Source organism: Crinia signifera, chromosome 11 (genome assembly GCF_055691185.1).
Source record: "Crinia signifera chromosome 11, ASM5569118v1, whole genome shotgun sequence".
Taxonomy (NCBI): Eukaryota; Metazoa; Chordata; class Amphibia; order Anura; family Myobatrachidae; genus Crinia; species Crinia signifera.
In genome coordinates this window covers 83,195,407-83,214,735 of record NC_139227.1, presented here as the reverse complement: position 1 = coordinate 83,214,735, position 19,329 = coordinate 83,195,407, and the positions used below count along the sequence as shown (strand labels likewise).

The 19,329-nt window shown below is 48.7% G+C and overlaps 1 long non-coding RNA gene across 4 annotated transcripts in view; it reads left to right on the top strand.

Annotated features, from left to right (window-relative positions):
- Positions 1-18,777, top strand: part of LOC146046264 (uncharacterized) — a 169,477-nt gene extending 150,700 nt beyond the window's left edge. For 3 of the 4 annotated variants that reach the window (XR_014465820.1, XR_014465818.1, XR_014465819.1), the window contains 3 exons: positions 3,848-3,983; positions 6,475-8,097; positions 14,977-15,067. This is a non-coding gene — a long non-coding RNA (uncharacterized LOC146046264). Of the gene's footprint in view, positions 1-3,847; positions 3,984-5,742; positions 8,098-14,976; positions 15,068-16,553; positions 16,622-17,105; positions 17,211-17,468 lie in introns of those variants that run through there. The other variant, XR_014465817.1, reaches the window with a different exon arrangement.
- The last annotated feature ends 552 nt before the right edge of the window (positions 18,778-19,329 follow it).

The following is a 19,329-nucleotide window of genomic DNA, read 5'->3' as shown; positions in this document are numbered from 1 at the left end:
GGCAGAGAAGCTGAGGGGGGAGTTAGAGAGTTAGTGAGGGCAGAGAGGCTAAGGGGGGAGTTAGAGAGAGGGTGAGGGCAGAGAGGCTGAGGCGGGAGTTAGAGAGAGAGGGTGAGGGGGGAGTTAGAGAGAGGGTGAGGGGGGAGTTAGAGAGAGAGGGTGAGGGCAGAGAAGCTGAGGGGGGAGTTAGAGAGTTAGTGAGGGCAGTGAGGCTGAGGGGGGAGTTAGAGAGAGGGTGAGGGCAGAGACGCTGAGGGGGGAGTTAGAGAGTTAGTGAGGGCTGAGGGGGGGAGTTAGAGAGAGGGTGAGGGCAGAGACGCTGAGGGGGGAGTTAGAGAGAGGGTGAGGGCAGAGACGCTGTGGGGGGAGTTAGAGAGTGGGCAAGGGCAGAGAGGGTGAGGGCAGAGACGCTGAGGGGGGAGTTAGAGAGTGGGCGAGGGCAGAGAGGGTGAGGACAGAGACGCTGAGGGGGGAGTTAGAGAGAACAGCAGTGTGGGCATGGACGATGGGGGGTGGTGCGAGTGATGGTAAGGCAGGAGAGAGTGGGGGTGCGCTGTTAGGCTATTGACCCGGGGGTGGTATGTGTATAACGCTTAATCCTCAATCCTTAAGCAGTGCAAACACAGGAGGAGGTGCATTCCACCCCCTGCCTCCATTTGTGATCATAACAAACTGCAATTGCAGTTTAGAAAAACATCACGACCATCGGTGGCTGTGACGCTGCGACTGCAGCCTGAGTAAGTCTCATCTCTCTCAGGCTTGCAGGTGTAGTTCTGGCCTCCGTCCTCCCCAGATAAGCCAGCCAAACCCTCGCCATTGATGTTATATTTTATATACATTTTTAGAAGATGCCTGATTCAGTTTGGATTGCACATGACAAGCTGCTCACAGCAGCTTATCATGTGGGATCCTCAAGCAATGCAAATGCAGGAGGAGGTGCATTCCACCCCCTGCCTCCATTTGCGATCGCTGGCTGCTCTACATCGCAAGCACCTCTGCAATCAGCAGAGGTGTTTGTTGTTCTGCGATGTGATTACATGTGCAGAAACCAAACATTGCGCATAATATGGGTTGGACTGGAGTTGGAGTGTGAGGGCAGAGACGCTGAGGGGGGAGTTAGATAGAGGGGGAGAGTTAGAGAGTGGGTGAGGGCAGAGATGCTGAGGGGAGAGTTAGAGAGAGGGAGAGGACAGAGACGCTGAGGGTGGAGTTAGAGAGAGGGTGAGGGCAGAGACGCTGAGGGGGGAGTTAGAGAGAGGGTGAGGGCAGAGACACTGATGGGGGAGTTAGAGAGAGGGTGAGGGCAGAGCCGCTGAGGGGGGAGTTAGATATATGAGGGCAAAGACGCTGAGGGTGGAGTTAGAGAGAGGGTGAGGGCTTTGACGCCGAGGGGAGAGTTAGAGAGAGGGAGAGGGCAGAGACGCTGATTTGGGAGTTAGCGAGAGGGTGAGGGCAGAGACGCTGAAGGGGGAGTTAGAGAGTGGGTATGGGCAGAGAGGCTGAGGGGGAGTTAGAGTGAAGGTGAGCGCAGAGACGCTGAGGGGGGAGTTAGAGAGAGGGTGAGGGCATTTTCGCTGAGGGGGGAGATAGAGGGTGAGGGCAGAGACTCTGAGGGGGGAGTTAGAGAGAGGGTGAGGGCAGAGACGCTGAGGGGTTAGTTAGAGAGTGGGTGAGGGCAGAGACGCTGAGGGGGGGAGTTAGAGAGTTAGTGAGGGCAGAGAGGCTGAGGGGGGAGTTAGAGAGAGGGTGAGGGCAGAGACACTGAGGGGGGAGTTCGAGAGAGGGTAAGGGCAGAGACGCTGAGGGGGGAGTTAGAGAGTTAGTGAGGGCAGAGAGGCTGAGGGGGGAGTTAGAGAGATAGGGTGAGGGCAGAGACACTGAGGGGGGAGTTAGAGAGAGGGGGGAGTTAGAGAGAGAGGGTGAGGGCAGAGAGGCTGAGGGGGGAGTTAGAGAGAGAGGGTGAGGGCAGAGAGGCTGAGGGGGGAGTTAGAGAGAGAGGGTGAGGGCAGAGACGCTGAGGGGGGAATTAGAGAGAGAGGGTGAGGGCAGAGACGCTGAGGGGTGAGTTAGAGAGAGGGTGGGGGCAGAGACGCTGAGTGGGGAGTTAGAGAGAGAGGGTGAGTGCAGAGACGCTGAGGGGGGAGTTAGAGAGAGGGTGGGGGCAGAGACGCTGAGGGGGGAGTTAGAGAGAGCAGCAATGTGGGCATGGATGATGGGGGGTGGTGCGAGCGATGGTAAGGCAGGAGAGAGTAGGGGTGCGCTGTTAGGCTATTGGCCCTGGGGTGGTATGTGTATAATGCTTAATCTTCAATCCTTAAGCAGTGCAAATGCAGGAGGAGGTGCATTCCACCCCGGCCTCCATTTGTGATCATAACAAACTGCGATTGCAGTTTAGAAAAACATCAGGACCATCGGTGGCTGTGACGCTGCGACTGCAGCCTGAGTAAGTCTCATCTCTCTCAGGCTTGCAGTTGTAGGTCGGCTTGCAAAACCAAGGAAACTTTGCCTTGCAGCTTAAATGTATATAAGATATAACATCAGTTCTGGCCCCCGTCCTCCCCAGATAAGCCAGCCAAACCCTCGCCATTGATGTTATATTTTATATACATTTTTAGAAGATGCCTGATTCAGTTTGGATTGCACATGATAAGCTGCTCACAGCAGCTTATCATGTGGGATCCTCAAGCAATGCAAATGCAGGAGGAGGTGCATTCCACCCCCTGCCTCCATTTGTGATCGCTGGCTGCTCTACACCGCAAGCACCTCTGCAATCAGCAGAGGTGTTCGTTGTTCTGCGATGTGATCACATGTGCAGAAACCAAACATTGCGCATAATGTGGGTTGGATCGTACTTACCCAATCAGTAAGAGAGTTGATGTTCCGGTCTCTCGGTCTCCAGTACTTGATGGGCGTTGGAGAACATACCGTAGTTGTTAGTTGAGGGGCGATGTTCTGCCACCTTGTGTAATTCGGGCTGACGGAGAAGCCAGGTGTTCTTCTGGAAGCTGGACGTTGTTATGTGGCTACTGATGGAGGTATCGGCTGCTCCTGTGTGAGATGATGTTATACCTCCTGCACCTGGGGAAGTGATGTTACCTTCACTGTGGCGGCTGCAGGGAGAAGCTGGGAGTGAATGGGTCCTGCAGGTGTTCTAACTTCTCCCAATCGATTCCCGTGAAGAATGGATGTTCTCTGATGTTGCCGTTCTCACCCAGGCGCATCTCAGGGTCACCACACAGGAGCTGGAAAGAGGAACGTGAGGGCAAATAAGTTTCTGTTCAGCTGCAGTCTGATTCCTTACAGCACATATTTGGGAGACATATTTCTCAAATGATTTTTAGCCTCAAAGAAAAGAAGCATTATTTTCCCCTAATCAGAGGATGTGTGTCTATGTAGTTTAGTATTCTTTCCCCCAACCTCTAGCAGGTTACTGCTTATCATGGTACCATTGGGGGTCATTCACTGGACTTGATTTGCTTACATTTGAATAGAAACAGGGAAAATGCCGGTGCTGTATAACATGACCAGTAGTGTATGTCAGTGGTACAGTGACTCCTGCAGCAGGCATTGCTCTGGCTTGGAGTTTCCTTCAGCCAACACTTATTTGTGTGTGTCAGGGAGGTGGAGCCAGTAATGTAATCTGACGTATGTAACTACATATAGCTTCCCTATGTACAGCTACATGACCGCTCGTAGAACAACTACATGGCTGATACTAGAGAATGGGGGTTCTGTATAAATAACAGACGCTGACACATTGTTTATGGCCTCTTTGTTACTTGGTGAAGAATGCTAAGTAGGGTCTGACACTCACCTCTTCAATGATGTTTCTTGTATTCGGGCACAGATGACAGCCCGCCAAAGCCGAGATGTGGCACTCCTCGGGGGATTTTCCTGTTGTCATCTCGAATAGCACCACACCGAAGGAGTACCAATCCACTCCCGCATCATATGGCTCTCGCTTGATGATCTGTCAATAAAAGGTAACAGTTCACTAAATAACACTTTATAAACAGGAGAGCAGATCTGGGCACAATACGCCTGCCATCAGATGTTACACTGACAAAGACACATCTGGCACCCTGGTTGGGACACATGATATATTTCATACATACAGGCAGAGGCAATGATTTATATTGTTCTTTTATGCAGTGTGTTCCATTAGCCTTACTTACGTCACAAGATAATTGGTTTATTACAATAATACTATGAGACCCAGTTATTATTTACTCAATACAAAATATTCCACTTTTATTCATCGTAGTGTAAGTTAACCCCTTCAGTGGTGTTTTTTTGGGGAGCGCTTCTCAACACCCCCCCCCCCCCCCCCCCCACCCCCACTGCATTACCCAGAGCCGAGCAGTGCCGCTGGGCATTCCATCAGCCGCTGCCCGGCCCTGAACCTGGCTGTGTGCGACATGACATTACAAGGTCACACCGCACACAGCCGGGGGAAGGAGGCAAGGCTGGGCAGCTGCTGAAGCCGAGCGTAGCACTGATCTCACCGTGAACTGGAGCATAACCCGTAAAATTCTTGGGAGTGCCAATGAAGGAGTCAAAGGTATAAATCAAACCTGAAAAATCCCCATAGATACAAAAGTTCACTATGAACAACCCCTGCAAAATGATAAGAGGGATTGCCCTGGCTCTGCATTACCCAGCCAGCCACTCATAAACCACCAGTGTAGGAAAACACCTGTGATTGGCTGTCAGTGAAGGCAGATCATGATTAGATGCCATTTAGAACATAAAGCCGCTATTGTTTGTAGCATGCACCTTTATACTGTACAGCCGACCTCTAATTTATTATAGCCTCACCTCTGGGGCAATGTAGCCACGTGTTCCAGCGTAGCCAGAGGTTTTGGGTGTGTTCTCCAACGCCAGCCCGAAGTCGGCGATTTTAATATGGCCGTCATGAAGCAGGATGTTCTCTGGTTTGATGTCTCTGTAATAGGAACAATTTCTTCATTAAGTACTTGTTTGCATGGACAGTATATGAAATACATAATACAGTAAGTGACTAAGGCTGCAGATATGTCCTCAGACACATATTAGGGCAAAGTCTCCTGGCGCATCTTAGTTGTGTTATGTTGTGACTAAGAGGCATTTGCTGGCAGATGCTGGATGCTGGCAGAGTTGCACGGGACCTGGGGTCTCACTGGCACTTAAGGCCCCCATACATTAGGCCGACTTGTCCTAGGGACAAGTCGGACCCAATTTACCTGCGAGCCGCCCGGCAGCTCCCCGGGAGGCTCACATACTTTGGCACTTGATGTGCCATTTTTACATGGGATAAATCGCATGCGATTTATCCCATGTAAAAAAAAACCCGGGGAGCTGCAGGGCGGTGAGCAGTAGTGGGGACGGGCAGCGGTGGTGGGGGCGGCCAGCGGCGGTAGTAGGGGCGGGCAGCGGCGGCGGGGACGGGCGGCGTGTGCGGTGAGCGCAGTGTACTTACACATAGCAGCAGCAGCGGGGACGGGACGCGCAGTGGCGGCTATTATATTTTTAAAATACTTGTCAAATGACCGGCCGCTCTCTGATTGGCCGGAGAGCTCTCAGCCGATCAGAGAGCGGCCGGTCATTTGACAAGTATTTTAAAAATATAATAGCCGCCACTGCGCGTCCCGTCCCCGCCGCTGCTGCTATGTGTAAGTACACTGCGCTCACCGCACACGCCGCCCGTCCCCGCCGCCGCTGCCCGCCCCCGCTGCCCGCCCCCACTACCGCCGCTGGCCGCCCCGACCACCGCTGCCGCTGGCCGCCCCCACTACTCCCCCGGTGTCTGTATGCATATGCCTGTCAGGTGGCAGGCATATGCATACAGGGAGGTCGGACGTGATCGTATGTATAGACCGTCCGACCTCCCTGATCCGGTCCGATGCGCACGGGACCGCGCATCGGATCGGATCAAATGTCACATACCTACGATTTTGGGCCGATTTCATCCGATTATCGGCACAAAGTGCCGAAATCGGATGAAATCGTCCCAAAATCACATAGTGTATGGGGGCCTTTACTCAGCATGGCGGATTGAGGCTGGCTATATGACGATACATCGGGAAATGTAGAAAAGTGCATCTGCCAATTGATAAATGCCTGTTCCACATGGCCAGACCAGGGTGCAGTGTGTGCTATGAACAAGGTCCTAAAGCTGAGGGGGCACCAGGCTGCCCCTTATGCTCACCGAGCATGGATGACTGGAACGCCATATGTCTTCCCCAGAAATATGGAGTTTGTGTCTGTGCAGAATATAGCAAATATTATGGCATCAGTGCCAGTTCTTCTGCACATGGGTCTTCTGTGCAGGCAGTAAAATATCTTAACATACCTCTTATTTCTCAGTGCACATATTAGCACTGAATGCATCGCAGAGTAATGTTATGTTTATAAGGGTGTAACTACTATGATTTATTTCCCACAATAAGAACAAGTACTAATGCAGCCCTTGTATTTTATGTTTATTTAAACAAGGAAAGAAAGTTAGTTACCGATGGATGAAGCCCATCCTGTGGAAGTGCTGGAGACCGGACACGATCTCGGCAGCGAAGACTCTGTTAAAGAAGAAATGTATCAATATTGTAACATCCCAAATCAGCCGTAGTGTATGGGCAGGATAGAGAGATACAGTGTAGGATGGGGAATAGTGTAAAGGTGCCCATACACTAGTCCGAATTTGGCTACTTTTCACCTGATTCGGACGGATCGGGCTTAGAAATTGTATAAAAGTGGCCAAATCGGGTGTGTTTGACATCTGATCCGATACGCGGTCCACTGTGCATCAGATCAAAGGTCGTACCTGCTGCATGTCCGACCTCCAACTAGGACCCACTGCGGGGAGCGGGGTCGCATGTGATACATCACATGTCAAAGGATCGTATGCGATACATCACATGCGATCCTCATGGGAAGGTTCCGGCCGAAGGGATTGGATGGCCATACTCTGCTGCAAGAAGAAGCGCATGGCCACCTCAAGAGCTATAGAAACGGCAAAAGAAAATACAGGTAGGATAAAGTCATAGTAGGAAAAGGCAAATGGGTAGTTGTATGAGCAGTGATAAGGGAGGAGCAATGAGCCAGAGGAAAATTGGTCTATGGCAACCAATCCGCTACTCTGTATAATTTCATACTATGCAAATTACAGGCGTTAAGGTGCGTACACACGGTACGATTTATGTTCCGTATGATATTGTATACTATTTCCCAGGAAAGTCCCAGTGGTCAGAAGCATAAGATTTGTGCTTATAATAACGTACAATGTGCATAAGATATCACATACGATATGACGTCACAGCTATACTACACTATACATCTTATGCTTTCTAGCCAGAATTGAGTTGCATGTTCACCCGAGCAGCTCCCTGCCAGACGACCGGTGGGAGCGTGCATCGTACGTCAGATAGTGCGTACACACGGGAAGATATAGTGCACTATCTAGCATGCTATTCACAACTAGCTAGCTAGATTGTGCACTATATCTTACCGTGTGTACGCACCTTTACTACAGTGCTGATTGGTTGCCATGGGCCACTTCTCTTCTGGCTCACTTCCTTATCACTGCTTCATACCTATACCCCAAAGTGATGGGAATCCAACAAGGAATAACATATATTGTACAGTGAATGTAAGTATGTGTGTTTGCTCATTTCCTAGACTGTAAGCTCCTATAGGATTTTGTCTTGCACACAGTCACACAGTTATACACCAGATTATGAATAGATCTTACGTTGCAGCTGTAGGCTCAAGACGCCCTCTTGATTGCAGCAGGTCGAATAAGTCTCCTCCGTTGGCGTAGTCCATGACGAATGCCAAGATGTTCTCGGTCTGGAAGGTCAGGAGGCCATGTACTAAGAAGGGGCTCCCAGATGTTGATTGTAGGGCCCTGGTCTCAATCCTTGTCTTCTCTTTTTCTCTCTCTGACAGTCCCTCGTTGTTCACGACCTTTATGGCGACATCCGTCTTGGTGGAGATCTCACGCGCCAGCAGGACCACTCCATAGCCGCCCTCTCCTAACTCACGGCTGATCTTGTACCTGTCCATGAAGAGAGGTTCCTCCTTGTCTGGTGGTGAGACGCTGCTTGGTCCTTGTGGAGTAAAGTAAGAGACATTATGAAATTATTGTTTAACAGCTAAAGACACAGTAATATGATGATAACTGAAGTCGGAATACTAGGACCACAACATAAAACACACTGTAGGGTTTTACAAAGCTGAATATACTTATAGCTAATCGGAAACGCCAGACATCATTGTACAGTAACCTCAAGCTCCTAACTACACTTTTAATGTACACAGTGGGGCAGATGTATGATGGAGGCCATAACATTTTTTAAATAATGGGTCTCGCTTCTCCTGCATAGCGTGGAGAAGCGGCCACCATTATGGGCAAATGTATTAATCCCCCCCAGGCGATAAGGAGAGCTGTTGTGCCCAGCTCCACAGGCAGACCTGCACATGCGCATGTCTGGTCCGGCCTCTCTGCCCTTCCCCTGTCTGGTCCGGCCTCTCTGCCCTTCCCCTGTCTGGTCCGGCCTCTCTGCCCTTCCCCTGTCTGGTCTGGCCTCTCTGCCCTTCCCCTGTCTGGTCCGGCCTCTCTGCCCTTCCCCTGTCTGGTCCGGCCTCTCTGCCTGGTCCTGCCTCTCTGCCCTTTCCCTGCCTGGTCCGGCCTCTCTGCCCTTCCCCTGTCTTTTCCGGCCTCTCTGCCCTTCCCCTGTCTGGTCCAGCCTCTCTGCCCTTCCCCTGTCTTTTCCGGCCTCTCTGCCCTTCCCCTGTCTGGTCTGGCCTCTCTGCCCTTCCCCTGTCTGGTTCAGTCTCTCTGCTCTATCCCTGCGTGGTTTGGACTCTCAAGCTCTGTCTGATCCAGGCTCTCTGCCCTTCCCTTGTTAACAGCAGTGCATTAGCCCTTTCCTCTTCTTGTGTCGGCTTTCTGTCCTTCTACACCTACCACCAATGTTTTCTATGTGCCCTCAGACTTCAGACACAGTATTGCCCTGCACCTTGATCACTTTTGAGTTTAATAATTTTGTTGCGTAACTGAATAGTGCCTATTTGATATTGTAGGAATGGAGCATGTTCATTTATGTGTTTTAAGGAACTGGTAGTGATGCATTCTCATGCAAATTTAAGCAGGGAAATGATTGCTAGTGATCAAAAGGATTGCCTGGGGTTCTAGTGACCAAGCCAATTCCTCTGAGCTAATCCTGTAGTTACTGGCCATACCGTTCTGACACTAATCACATCGCCTGTAGTACATTTGTAATGGCATTGAGCTACAATAGATGCCAACCATTACATTCGCCTGATGGGCCCTTCATGTCCAAGTTTGACACTGGATATAATGCGTTTTGTTGTATTACTTTTTATAACCTACCAAAAGGTCCTATAAAAACAGCATGAAAGGGTTTGCATCTGTATTCCTATATGTGAAATTATTTTTAACATACATTACTTTAGATTAAATATCTAATATTGTACCAAGTCCATAATTAAATGAAGGGAAAAAAACGCCATGACACCATGGGGGAGGGGGGGGGGGGATTTACTAAGATGTGTATTCTATGGGCAACCAATCAGATCATGCCTTTTAGAGGATGCTAAATAAAGAAGAAGTAGATTCTGATTGGTTGCCCATAGCAACATCACATGTGAAGTAGCATGCACATCTTAGTAAATTTCCCCCCACGAGTCATTACACCGGGTGACACCAGCCCTAGTGATAACTCTGGGGGAACATTCTCCAGTTGGCACCATGGCTGCCTTCCCCAGGGGGGTTGGGCTGTCACGTATAAATGCAGGCACCGCCATCCTGGGTATTACCACCTTTAGTGCCAGTAAACCTAGATCTATTCTGTAAACCCCCTGATATTTGGGTGTGGGGTTAATAAAGTAATAATCATAGTAATGTTAGGATTAGGCTAGGTAAAGGTAGAAGAACATTCATACTGTGTTTTCATTGTGTAAATGACACTGCGAATGCCGGCATATGCCTGTCACCAAACTGAGCTATACTGTAGGTTACAGCACCTTTGTAGTTGTGCACCTTTCTCCATAAATATTACAGTAGTTTTACTAATCCATTTTTTTAAGACTGTCTTTATCTGAATAACTGTAGTAACCAATGAAGTGAATATAAATTACATATAAAACATTATTAATATTTTTTTTATATAAACAATATTCAACTTTGCCAGTGTGAAAATGAACTTCAGTGCAAGGACATCCAACTACATTTCCGCTTACCTGGTCTTGGCTGATCTTCATCCGGGTCTTTAGCCTCGCTTGCTGCTCTCTTTCTCTCTTCCAGCGATTCCTCCTCTCTGGATTTTCTTGATGAAGTGTTGTTCACTGTCTTCTGGTCTTTCTCCTGCATCTTGCTGCTGGACTCCTCAGGTGCTTCCTTTTCAGGCTTTCTTGATGTCTCCTTCCTGCACCTCTTCTTTCCGGCCATCTCCTCTGTGTTCTGGTCTGTCTTCTGTATCTTGCCGCTGGGTTCCTCCTCAGGTGCTTCCTTTTCAGGCCTTCTTGAGGTCTCCTTCCTTCTCCTCTTCTTCCCGACCATCTCCTCCATCTTCTGATCCGGCTCCTGCATCTTCCGACGGGTACACCTGATCCAATATGTCAACTTACCTCTCCTGATCCGGCTCCTGCGTCTTCTGACGGGTACACCTGATCCAATTGGTCGATTTACCTCTCCTGATCTGGCTCCTGCGTCTTCCGACGGGTACACCTGATCCAATAAGTTGACTTACCTATCCTGATCTGGCTCCTGCGTCTTCCGACGGGTACACCTGATCCAATTGGTCAATTTACCTTTCCTGATCTGGCTCCTGCGTCTTCCGACGGGTACACCTGATCCAATTGGTCAATTTACTTTTCCTGATCTGGCTCCTGCGTCTTCCGACGGGTACACCTGATCCAATTGGTCAATTTACTTTTCCTGATCTGGCTCCTGCGTCTTCCGACGGGTACACCTGATCCAATTGGTCAATTTACCTTTCCTGATCTGGCTCCTGCGTCTTCCGACGGGTACACCTGATCCAATTGGTCAATTTACCTTTCCTGATCTGGCTCCTGCGTCTTCCGACGGGTACACCTGATCCAATTGGTCAATTTACCTTTCCTGATCTGGCTCCTGCGTCTTCCGACGGGTACACCTGATCCAATTGGTCAATTCACCTTTCCTGATCTGGCTCCTGCGTCTTCCGACGGGTACACCTGATCCAATTGGTCAATTTACCTCTCCTGATCTGGCTCCTGCGTCTTCCGACGGGTACACCTGATCCAAGGAGTCGATTTACCTCTGCTGATCTGGCTCCTGCGTCTTCCGACGGGTACACCTGATCCACTGAGTCAATTTACCTCTCCTGATCTGGCTCCTGCGTCTTCTGACGGGTACACCTGATCCAATTGGTCAATTTACCTTTCCTGATCTGGCTCCTGCGTCTTCTGACGGGTACACCTGATCCAAGGAGTCGATTTACCTCTGCTGATCTGGCTCCTGCGTCTTCCGACGGGTACACCTGATCCACTGAGTCAATTTACCTCTCCTGATCTGGCTCCTGCGTCTTCCGACGGGTACACCTGATCCAATTGGTCAATTTACCTTTCCTGATCTGGCTCCTGCGTCTTCCGACGGGTACACCTGATCCAATTGGTCAATTTACCTTTCCTGATCTGGCTCCTGCGTCTTCTGACGGGTACACCTGATCCAATAAGTCGATTTACCTCTCCTGATCTGGCTCCTGCGTCTTCCGACGGGTACACCTGATCCAATGAGTCGATTTACCTCTGCTGATCTGGCTCCTGCGTCTTCCGACGGGTACACCTGATCCACTGAGTCAATTTACCTCTCCTGATCTGGCTCCTGCGTCTTCCGACGGGTACACCTGATCCAATTGGTCAATTTACCTTTCCTGATCTGGCTCCTGCGTCTTCCGACGGGTACACCTGATCCAATTGGTCAATTTACCTTTCCTGATCTGGCTCCTGCGTCTTCCAACGGGTACACCTGATCCAATTGGTCAATTTACCTTTCCTGATCTGGCTCCTGCGTCTTCCGACGGGTACACCTGATCCAATTGGTCAATTTACCTTTCCTGATCTGGCTCCTGCGTCTTCCGACGGGTACACCTGATCCAATTGGTCAATTTACCTTTCCTGATCTGGCTCCTGCGTCTTCCGACGGGTACACCTGATCCAATTGGTCAATTTACCTCTCCTGATCTGGCTCCTGCGTCTTCCGACGGGTACACCTGATCCAAGGAGTCGATTTACCTCTGCTGATCTGGCTCCTGCGTCTTCCGACGGGTACACCTGATCCACTGAGTCAATTTACCTCTCCTGATCTGGCTCCTGCGTCTTCCGACGGGTACACCTGATCCAATTGGTCAATTTACCTTTCCTGATCTGGCTCCTGCGTCTTCCGACGGGTACACCTGATCCAATTGGTCAATTTACCTTTCCTGATCTGGCTCCTGCGTCTTCTGACGGGTACACCTGATCCAATAAGTCGATTTACCTCTCCTGATCTGGCTCCTGCGTCTTCCGACGGGTACACCTGATCCAATGAGTCGATTTACCTCTGCTGATCTGGCTCCTGCGTCTTCCGACGGGTACACCTGATCCACTAAGTCGATTTACCTCTCCTGATCTGGCTCCTGCGTCTTCCGACGGGTACACCTGATCCAATAAGTTTACTTACCTCTCCTGATTCGGCTCCTGCGTCTTACGACGGGTTCACCTGATCCAGTAATTTGCTTTCTGTCTCCTGAAATCGCTTTTTCTCCCCTTCTCAATCCTCTGCTTGGGCTCCTGCTTCCTCCTCTAATGCTGTCTGCTGCAGAGATGCCAGTTGGAAAATAACTGCCACTCTCAGCTATGAAAGTGTATAGCTTGGGTCATGTGACCAGCTTGCTGCTCTCCCATATACACTCTATAGTATCCATGCTAATGGGTCTAATTTTATTTTTAGGATTTCTAAGTTGCTATAGCTTACCCTGTTAATGTTATTTGTGCCTAATTTCAGTGAGATCCTATGTACAGGTACATGTTCCTAATTTATAATCTAACTGCAGGAAAGGAACAATAAATGTACATAAATGTATGGCTGTAACTATTTCACCAACATAATACAATAGAATACAGTTCTGCAACTTGCTATCGATAGTGCTAAACTATGCAATGATGACCATCGATATTTTTACATATCGATGGTCATCCATTGTGTTTGATTGATTGGCCTGTGGGCCAATCAAAACACGGGGGACGGGGCTTCGCTGGTGTCAGGGGGCAGAGCTATGCTCTGTGTCCCGGCGCTTTAAAAAAAAGGCAAACATCGTTTTGCTGTTCCATCGATGGAGGGAAACCATCTGGTTCTCCCCCATCTATGGCTAAAGTATTCAACATTGGCCATGAACCATCAATGATTTGGAATCATCGATGGTTAATGGCCATCCGTACTGTTTTACTTTTGTCTGTATTGACATGTTAGATAGGAGTTAGGGATGGGAGTGGGGGAATAACAGATCCCCCAGCACGACCCCTTCCATCAGCTACAAGAGGATCTTGGGCTTCCCCCTGTTTATGATTGTAGTCACCTGTGTTGAACTAGATAATTAATGAGAAAGCTGTTTCACTGCAGGTAACTGCACCTGGGAAGTCCGGGAGCAGAGCTTTCTGTACCTGATGGAAGGGTCCTATTGGACGGTCTGGGTACAAGTGTATAGTGTTCTTCCTGTAACTGGGAAAGTGCTGCTTAAGCGGATAGCCTTTGGTGACCAGTGAGCCAGTCAGAGGGCTTTGTGTCTGACTGAAGTGATTTGGCATAGATGGATTATTGAGAGATATTTTACATAACACATATAACACATCACCATCTCTACACTTAGGCCCTGATTCTGGTTGACTCGGTAAGCTGTGAAACTCGCAGCGTACCGAGTCCCAGAGGGCCTGCCCCTGCCGAATCGCCACCGTATCACCTTGCAACCATGCGAGGGGAAGTGTCACGAATACACATACCCTCTCATGTGCCCGCAGCAGGAGAAATCATTTGATGATCACCGACCATCGAATGACTTATCCAGGCCACGCAAATATGACGTCATCCGCCTGCCCGACATCATGTGACGTCAGCTGTCCAACCCTGGCACACCATCTGCTGCACGCAATCCCATGGGGACGGCCATGAAATGCTGAGCGTTCCCATGGTCGACACCCTACTCTGCTGCCCCACTCCCCTGGCCCACATTGGTCAGTGTGAACTGATCAGTCGATGAGTTCAGTCGCCCAGGGACCCTGCATATGCGCATAATTCATTATGTGCATGCACGGAAAAAACCCATCGCTGGACCACGTGGGGGGTGCAAATGAACAATATGACCCCCTTACTGTAACATTCATTTCTTATAGAGGAGCATTGCTTCCCATTTCCAGTGCTTGGGACAAGCTAACGTCGCACAATTTACAGGTCTCCTCACAGAAACACAAGTGAAATCCTAAGAATCATCTGTAGATATTTCATAATGTGTCAGTGAGTAATGAATATGCCTGTGCTCCAGCAAGGAAATATGGAAAACATGCACTGCCAGTGTATGCAGAGGACTGCATCTGAGAACACTATAGTAAAGGGATTGTGCGCCCCTCTGTCCCTGTTTCCCATTTCAGTTTGCACATATAAAATGCTGAAAGGGTGTTTCTTACAAATATCCATGAAAAAAAGATGATAAATTGGTTAAAAATGTATTTTATTATTACATATAAAGCAGTTGGGAAGAGTGAGGTAGAAAGTATTTTTAAGTCCCAGATATTAGTCACCTTTCTCTGATGGTGGCAATAAGTGAGTTTCTGTTGCCCCAATAATAGGTAATAGACAATCCACATTATTGCTGCATGTTAGTACAGTAACTAGACCCCTAGGTTGTGCACTATAGTCAGTATTGTGTAAATAGTGCAGTAATAACCTTTATCTATGTTACCCAGGTCTACTCGAGTACAGCGGGTGAGCAGCCGGTCACCTATGTGTACACCGAATATGTGCTGCACCTGGACCTGTTCTAGCATTATATCAGAGGTGAGTTGTTAGGTAACATATAGGTTTTCTGTGTCCTTCTTCCCTCCTGTCTCCTTACCCCTCACAGCCATTAACCTGGGGCAGAGGGAGAGTGTGTGAGATCTGTAGAGAGAGAGATGGCGACCATGAGCACAGACCGATAAAGGGCCTGATTCAGTCCTGTTCGCTAAGCTGCATATACTTCCAGCCTAGCAAACAGGTAAGCGCCGGCTGTCGGACAGATCAAAAATAAATATGAGCCGTCTGTGGCGGATATGATACTGAGACCTGCCAATGCAATGGTTAAGGAAGATCAGAAGAAGACAGAATGAAAATCAGTGACAACAATTGTTTCCCCTCAAACAATACATTTTTATTTCGTTGATTTTCTTCTGCAAAAGTGTGTACCAGCCAGGATTATTGAGCCAGCAATTGGGGCGTTACAGAGTCAGGCGGGGAATTCATGTGTTCCGTTTGCTGCCTGCTTATGCCGACAAGTGTGTCCAGTCTCTCTCTCTCTGCCCCAACTCTCTCTCTCTCTCTCTCTCTCTCTCTGGACGGAATGTACAAAGCATTGGCGGTACATCCCACTGACCATCGCATATGTAGATGATGTAGTTTGGAATGTCCATTCGGTTTCTTGCCTGCTCCCCCTAATAGTTCACTTCATCAGAGCATCAAGTGCTGTCACGCACCGGAGGATGTTTCTCCTCCATGAAAGTGGCATGGGCGTCTCTATGAAATGCTGGGCATTCCCATGGGAACGCAGCCAGGCCGATGCCTACTTGGGGTTCTCTATGTTTAACCATTGTTTCTGCCAGGGCTACACTATTCTTGCACCCATTAATAAGCAGTATGGCCCTTATTCTGGTTGGCTCGCAAAGCAGTGTTATTTTGCTTCTTTGTGAGCTTTGTAGCACCGCCCAAATGCCCACACCCCGCTATTCGCATATTTTCCCCAAATCATTCGATGGTCGATTTCTGAAGCGCTCACTCCCTGGTGACTTTATTTAGTGGCACCCTGCTCCGTGAACATTGTGGGCAGCTGACATTCGGTGACGTCTGCTGCCGGCCCCCGGAAGGCAAGTAGCCACCCCCGTTCACTTGCTGATGCCCAGCATTTCCTGGGTGCATCCAATATTTTTGTGAGTACGCCCAGGAAACCCTGCGAAGGCCCCCTGCCCGCCTACTGTATGCCCACCCCGCTACGAGCACCTCGGAGACTATGCAAATCTCCGAGGACGCCCGCAGAGAAGAACGACTGATTAGATGTTTACTTAAAGTAAACAAATGTATTCTACAATTCTACTGTATTATGTTACAACCAATGAACATTCTTATTGTACTCTTAATTAATCACATTCAAATATCTGTACCATTTAATAACTCTCTATTCAACCTTTTGCTGTAACACCTAAGTGCTTAAATATCTATATTATTGCTCAATAATATGCAAACAAACTTACAAATCTTAAACGCTAAATAAGCGCTTTTGCCCTTTTTTTAGCCCTGACCCAATGTTCACAGTTCCGTAAAGCTGCAAGCAACTCAGAGTATGCTAAAGTGCAGATGAAGGTAAGTTTTAGGCTGTTCAACAGAGCTGTCACTTAAGTTTCTATGCTCCGCTACACACAAGGTGAAATGGTTCTCCCAAATATATCATAGACCATGGATCTTCAATGGCCCCCCAGATGTTGTGAAACTACATGTTCCAACATGCATTGCCACATTTTTTTCCTATAAGAGCATGCCAAAACTGTCAGGGCATGCTGGGACATGTAGTTCCACAACATCTGGAGGGCCACAGGTTGAAGACCTGTGTCATAGACCATTGTAAGTCTCCGGCCTGTGCTGAGCACCCTAGGGCTAGCTAGACAGCATATGGCAAGGGTCCTAAAGCCGCCAGATTCCTGCTATGGTACCATAGACCCTGGCTGCTACAGGCATTTGCAATAGCATGATCAGAGACTATAAGCTGCTAATAAAATGTAGTATTATATGTATGTACACTTGGTAGTAAGTGTAATGGGAGTTGATGGAAACTTTTTCTCTCCCCCAGGTCTCTGGAGCGTGCACCCAGCCGATCCCATCATCGTACCACTTATGGTCTCTCCAGTTGTTTCCTTCCCAGGATTTCACCTTTCACCTGCAGGTGTCACCTCCGGTAAGCTGTTCTGATCTACTCACCAGTGTCCTTAGTGCATTTACAACCAATACGCAGCCATCAGCTTGGGTTACACTGCGCCAGTCTTCCCAGAATCCAGACACCGATTATAATACATTGCCAGTATTAGTTTAAGGTCATTAGACAATAAATGCGCCTTCTAGCACCTGACATCCCCCTCTGTTGTCTGATACTTGTGCAGTGTTCATGCCTCATACGCAGGAGTCTTCTCTAACTGTCCCTCTTTCTGTCTCTCAGGGAGCAGCAGGATGCTATGACACTTCTCTGGATCCTTCACAAGTTACAGACTATTATTTCAGTTTTTACCGACTCTGCGACTGACGCGCTCGTTAAACAGCTGGAAAAAAAAAACACATTTCTCTTTTTTTTTTTTTTATTGGGCACAGAAAACGTGCCCGTGCCCCTCCCCCTCCACGCCCCCGAGACTGTGGGCAGCCGCGGGGTGACCCAAACTCCTCACTGGATGTTCAACACTGGACCAAACCAAGCAGCACTGGAATCAACTGGGCACAACTGGAAATCAGTAAACCATCACACTGGAGACACAGGGAACGATCGCCACACAAGAAAAATGTGATTTCCCTTGTCCAATAATGGGGAATGTAAAGGCTGAGGATGGGTGCAGCTTCTCCCCCCATGCTAATGATTTTCTGTATGTTACGTGTTATGTCTGATTCTGTTACAAACCTTCCCTCTATCTGTGACCCTCCCAATCCTTGATTGAAGTTACCAGGAAGACCCCATCTCCGATAGTTGTTAACCATCTCCGCAAGCTGTGTAGCTCAGCAGTCTGACCTGTTAGCTGCTGCCGCTAAGCCAGAGGCTGCACAAGCCGTTTTACGTTACTGAGATATCTTTGTGCTTTATTGTATTTTATGTGAATCCTTTTTTTTTGGTTCTTGTTTGTTTTGTATTTAATTCTCTAACCACAAAAGTGCACTTAATCTTAACATGGCGCGAGGACCAATATTGTGCCTCAAAAAGAAGGGGGGCAGTGATTAGTGCCAGATGTTGAATCAGCGCTCCCTAAACTGGGCACTCGGCGCGCCAGCGCTGTGCAAACAGATGAAGTGGTGACTTTATTATTAAGGACCCAGATACCAGACCCCCAATCGGTCTTTCTGGCGTCATTTCTGCTCTTAATGTTACAATCCTGTAAGTATGGTTTTCTTACAGTAAATAAGACACTAATCGCATTGTAGCATTTTAACCCTTCCATGACTGGAGGTCCAGGCCTATAGTATTGGAAGGGTTAAACTGCCATTTTATCTGGACCTATGAGCTCAAAGCATTTTTAATATTTGTTTTTATTAAATTTACCAATTTGTATTTATATTTCCCTTGTTACTCTCCTTGCACTGTTATCCCCTTCCTCTTACCCTGTTCTTTGGGTCTGAAGTAAAAAAAATATATATATATCTTGTCTGCATATAAATCCCCAAAATATAAATAATTATTTGTACTCTGACTGGTGTTTTGTGACTGCAGAAACATTGATTTTGGAGGCACTGTAGACGGACACCACATAACACTACAGATAAAGGGGTTATTCTGGTTGGTTCGCAAGGCTGCAAATTCACAGCCTAGCGAGTCCACCAAACCCGGTCTTGCAAATGGTGGCCCGGCCACCACCCATTCGCAAGGGCTATTAGCTCGCAGGGCCTGCAAATGGCTGTTACACAGTAACATCCATGCGCAGCCTACTGTAATCCACTCACATCATTCGATGGTTGGCGACCATCGAATGATGCCGAAGGTGCACGCATGTAAAAGTGACTCACACTTACATATGCGCGGATGCTCGGGAGTTAGCGGGCGGTCAGCTGACCCCCACAAGGGAGAATAGCCGCTGCCCGTCTGTCAGGGGTTTAGCAGTCGGGATTCCGACGTTGATGTAATTACTGTCGGAATCCTGACTGCCGCTCAGTCATCCGGCACCTATAAAGACAACCTGGTGCCACTGGGGAACAGAATATAAATCAGAAGCCACAGAATGTTGCTGGGACCCCTTACTGCGCCAAGCCATCACCCTGCCAGAATAAGCCTTGTAGGCTTGGGTTTGCTCTGCTTACCTGAACCAGTTGCTGCTGATGTTGTT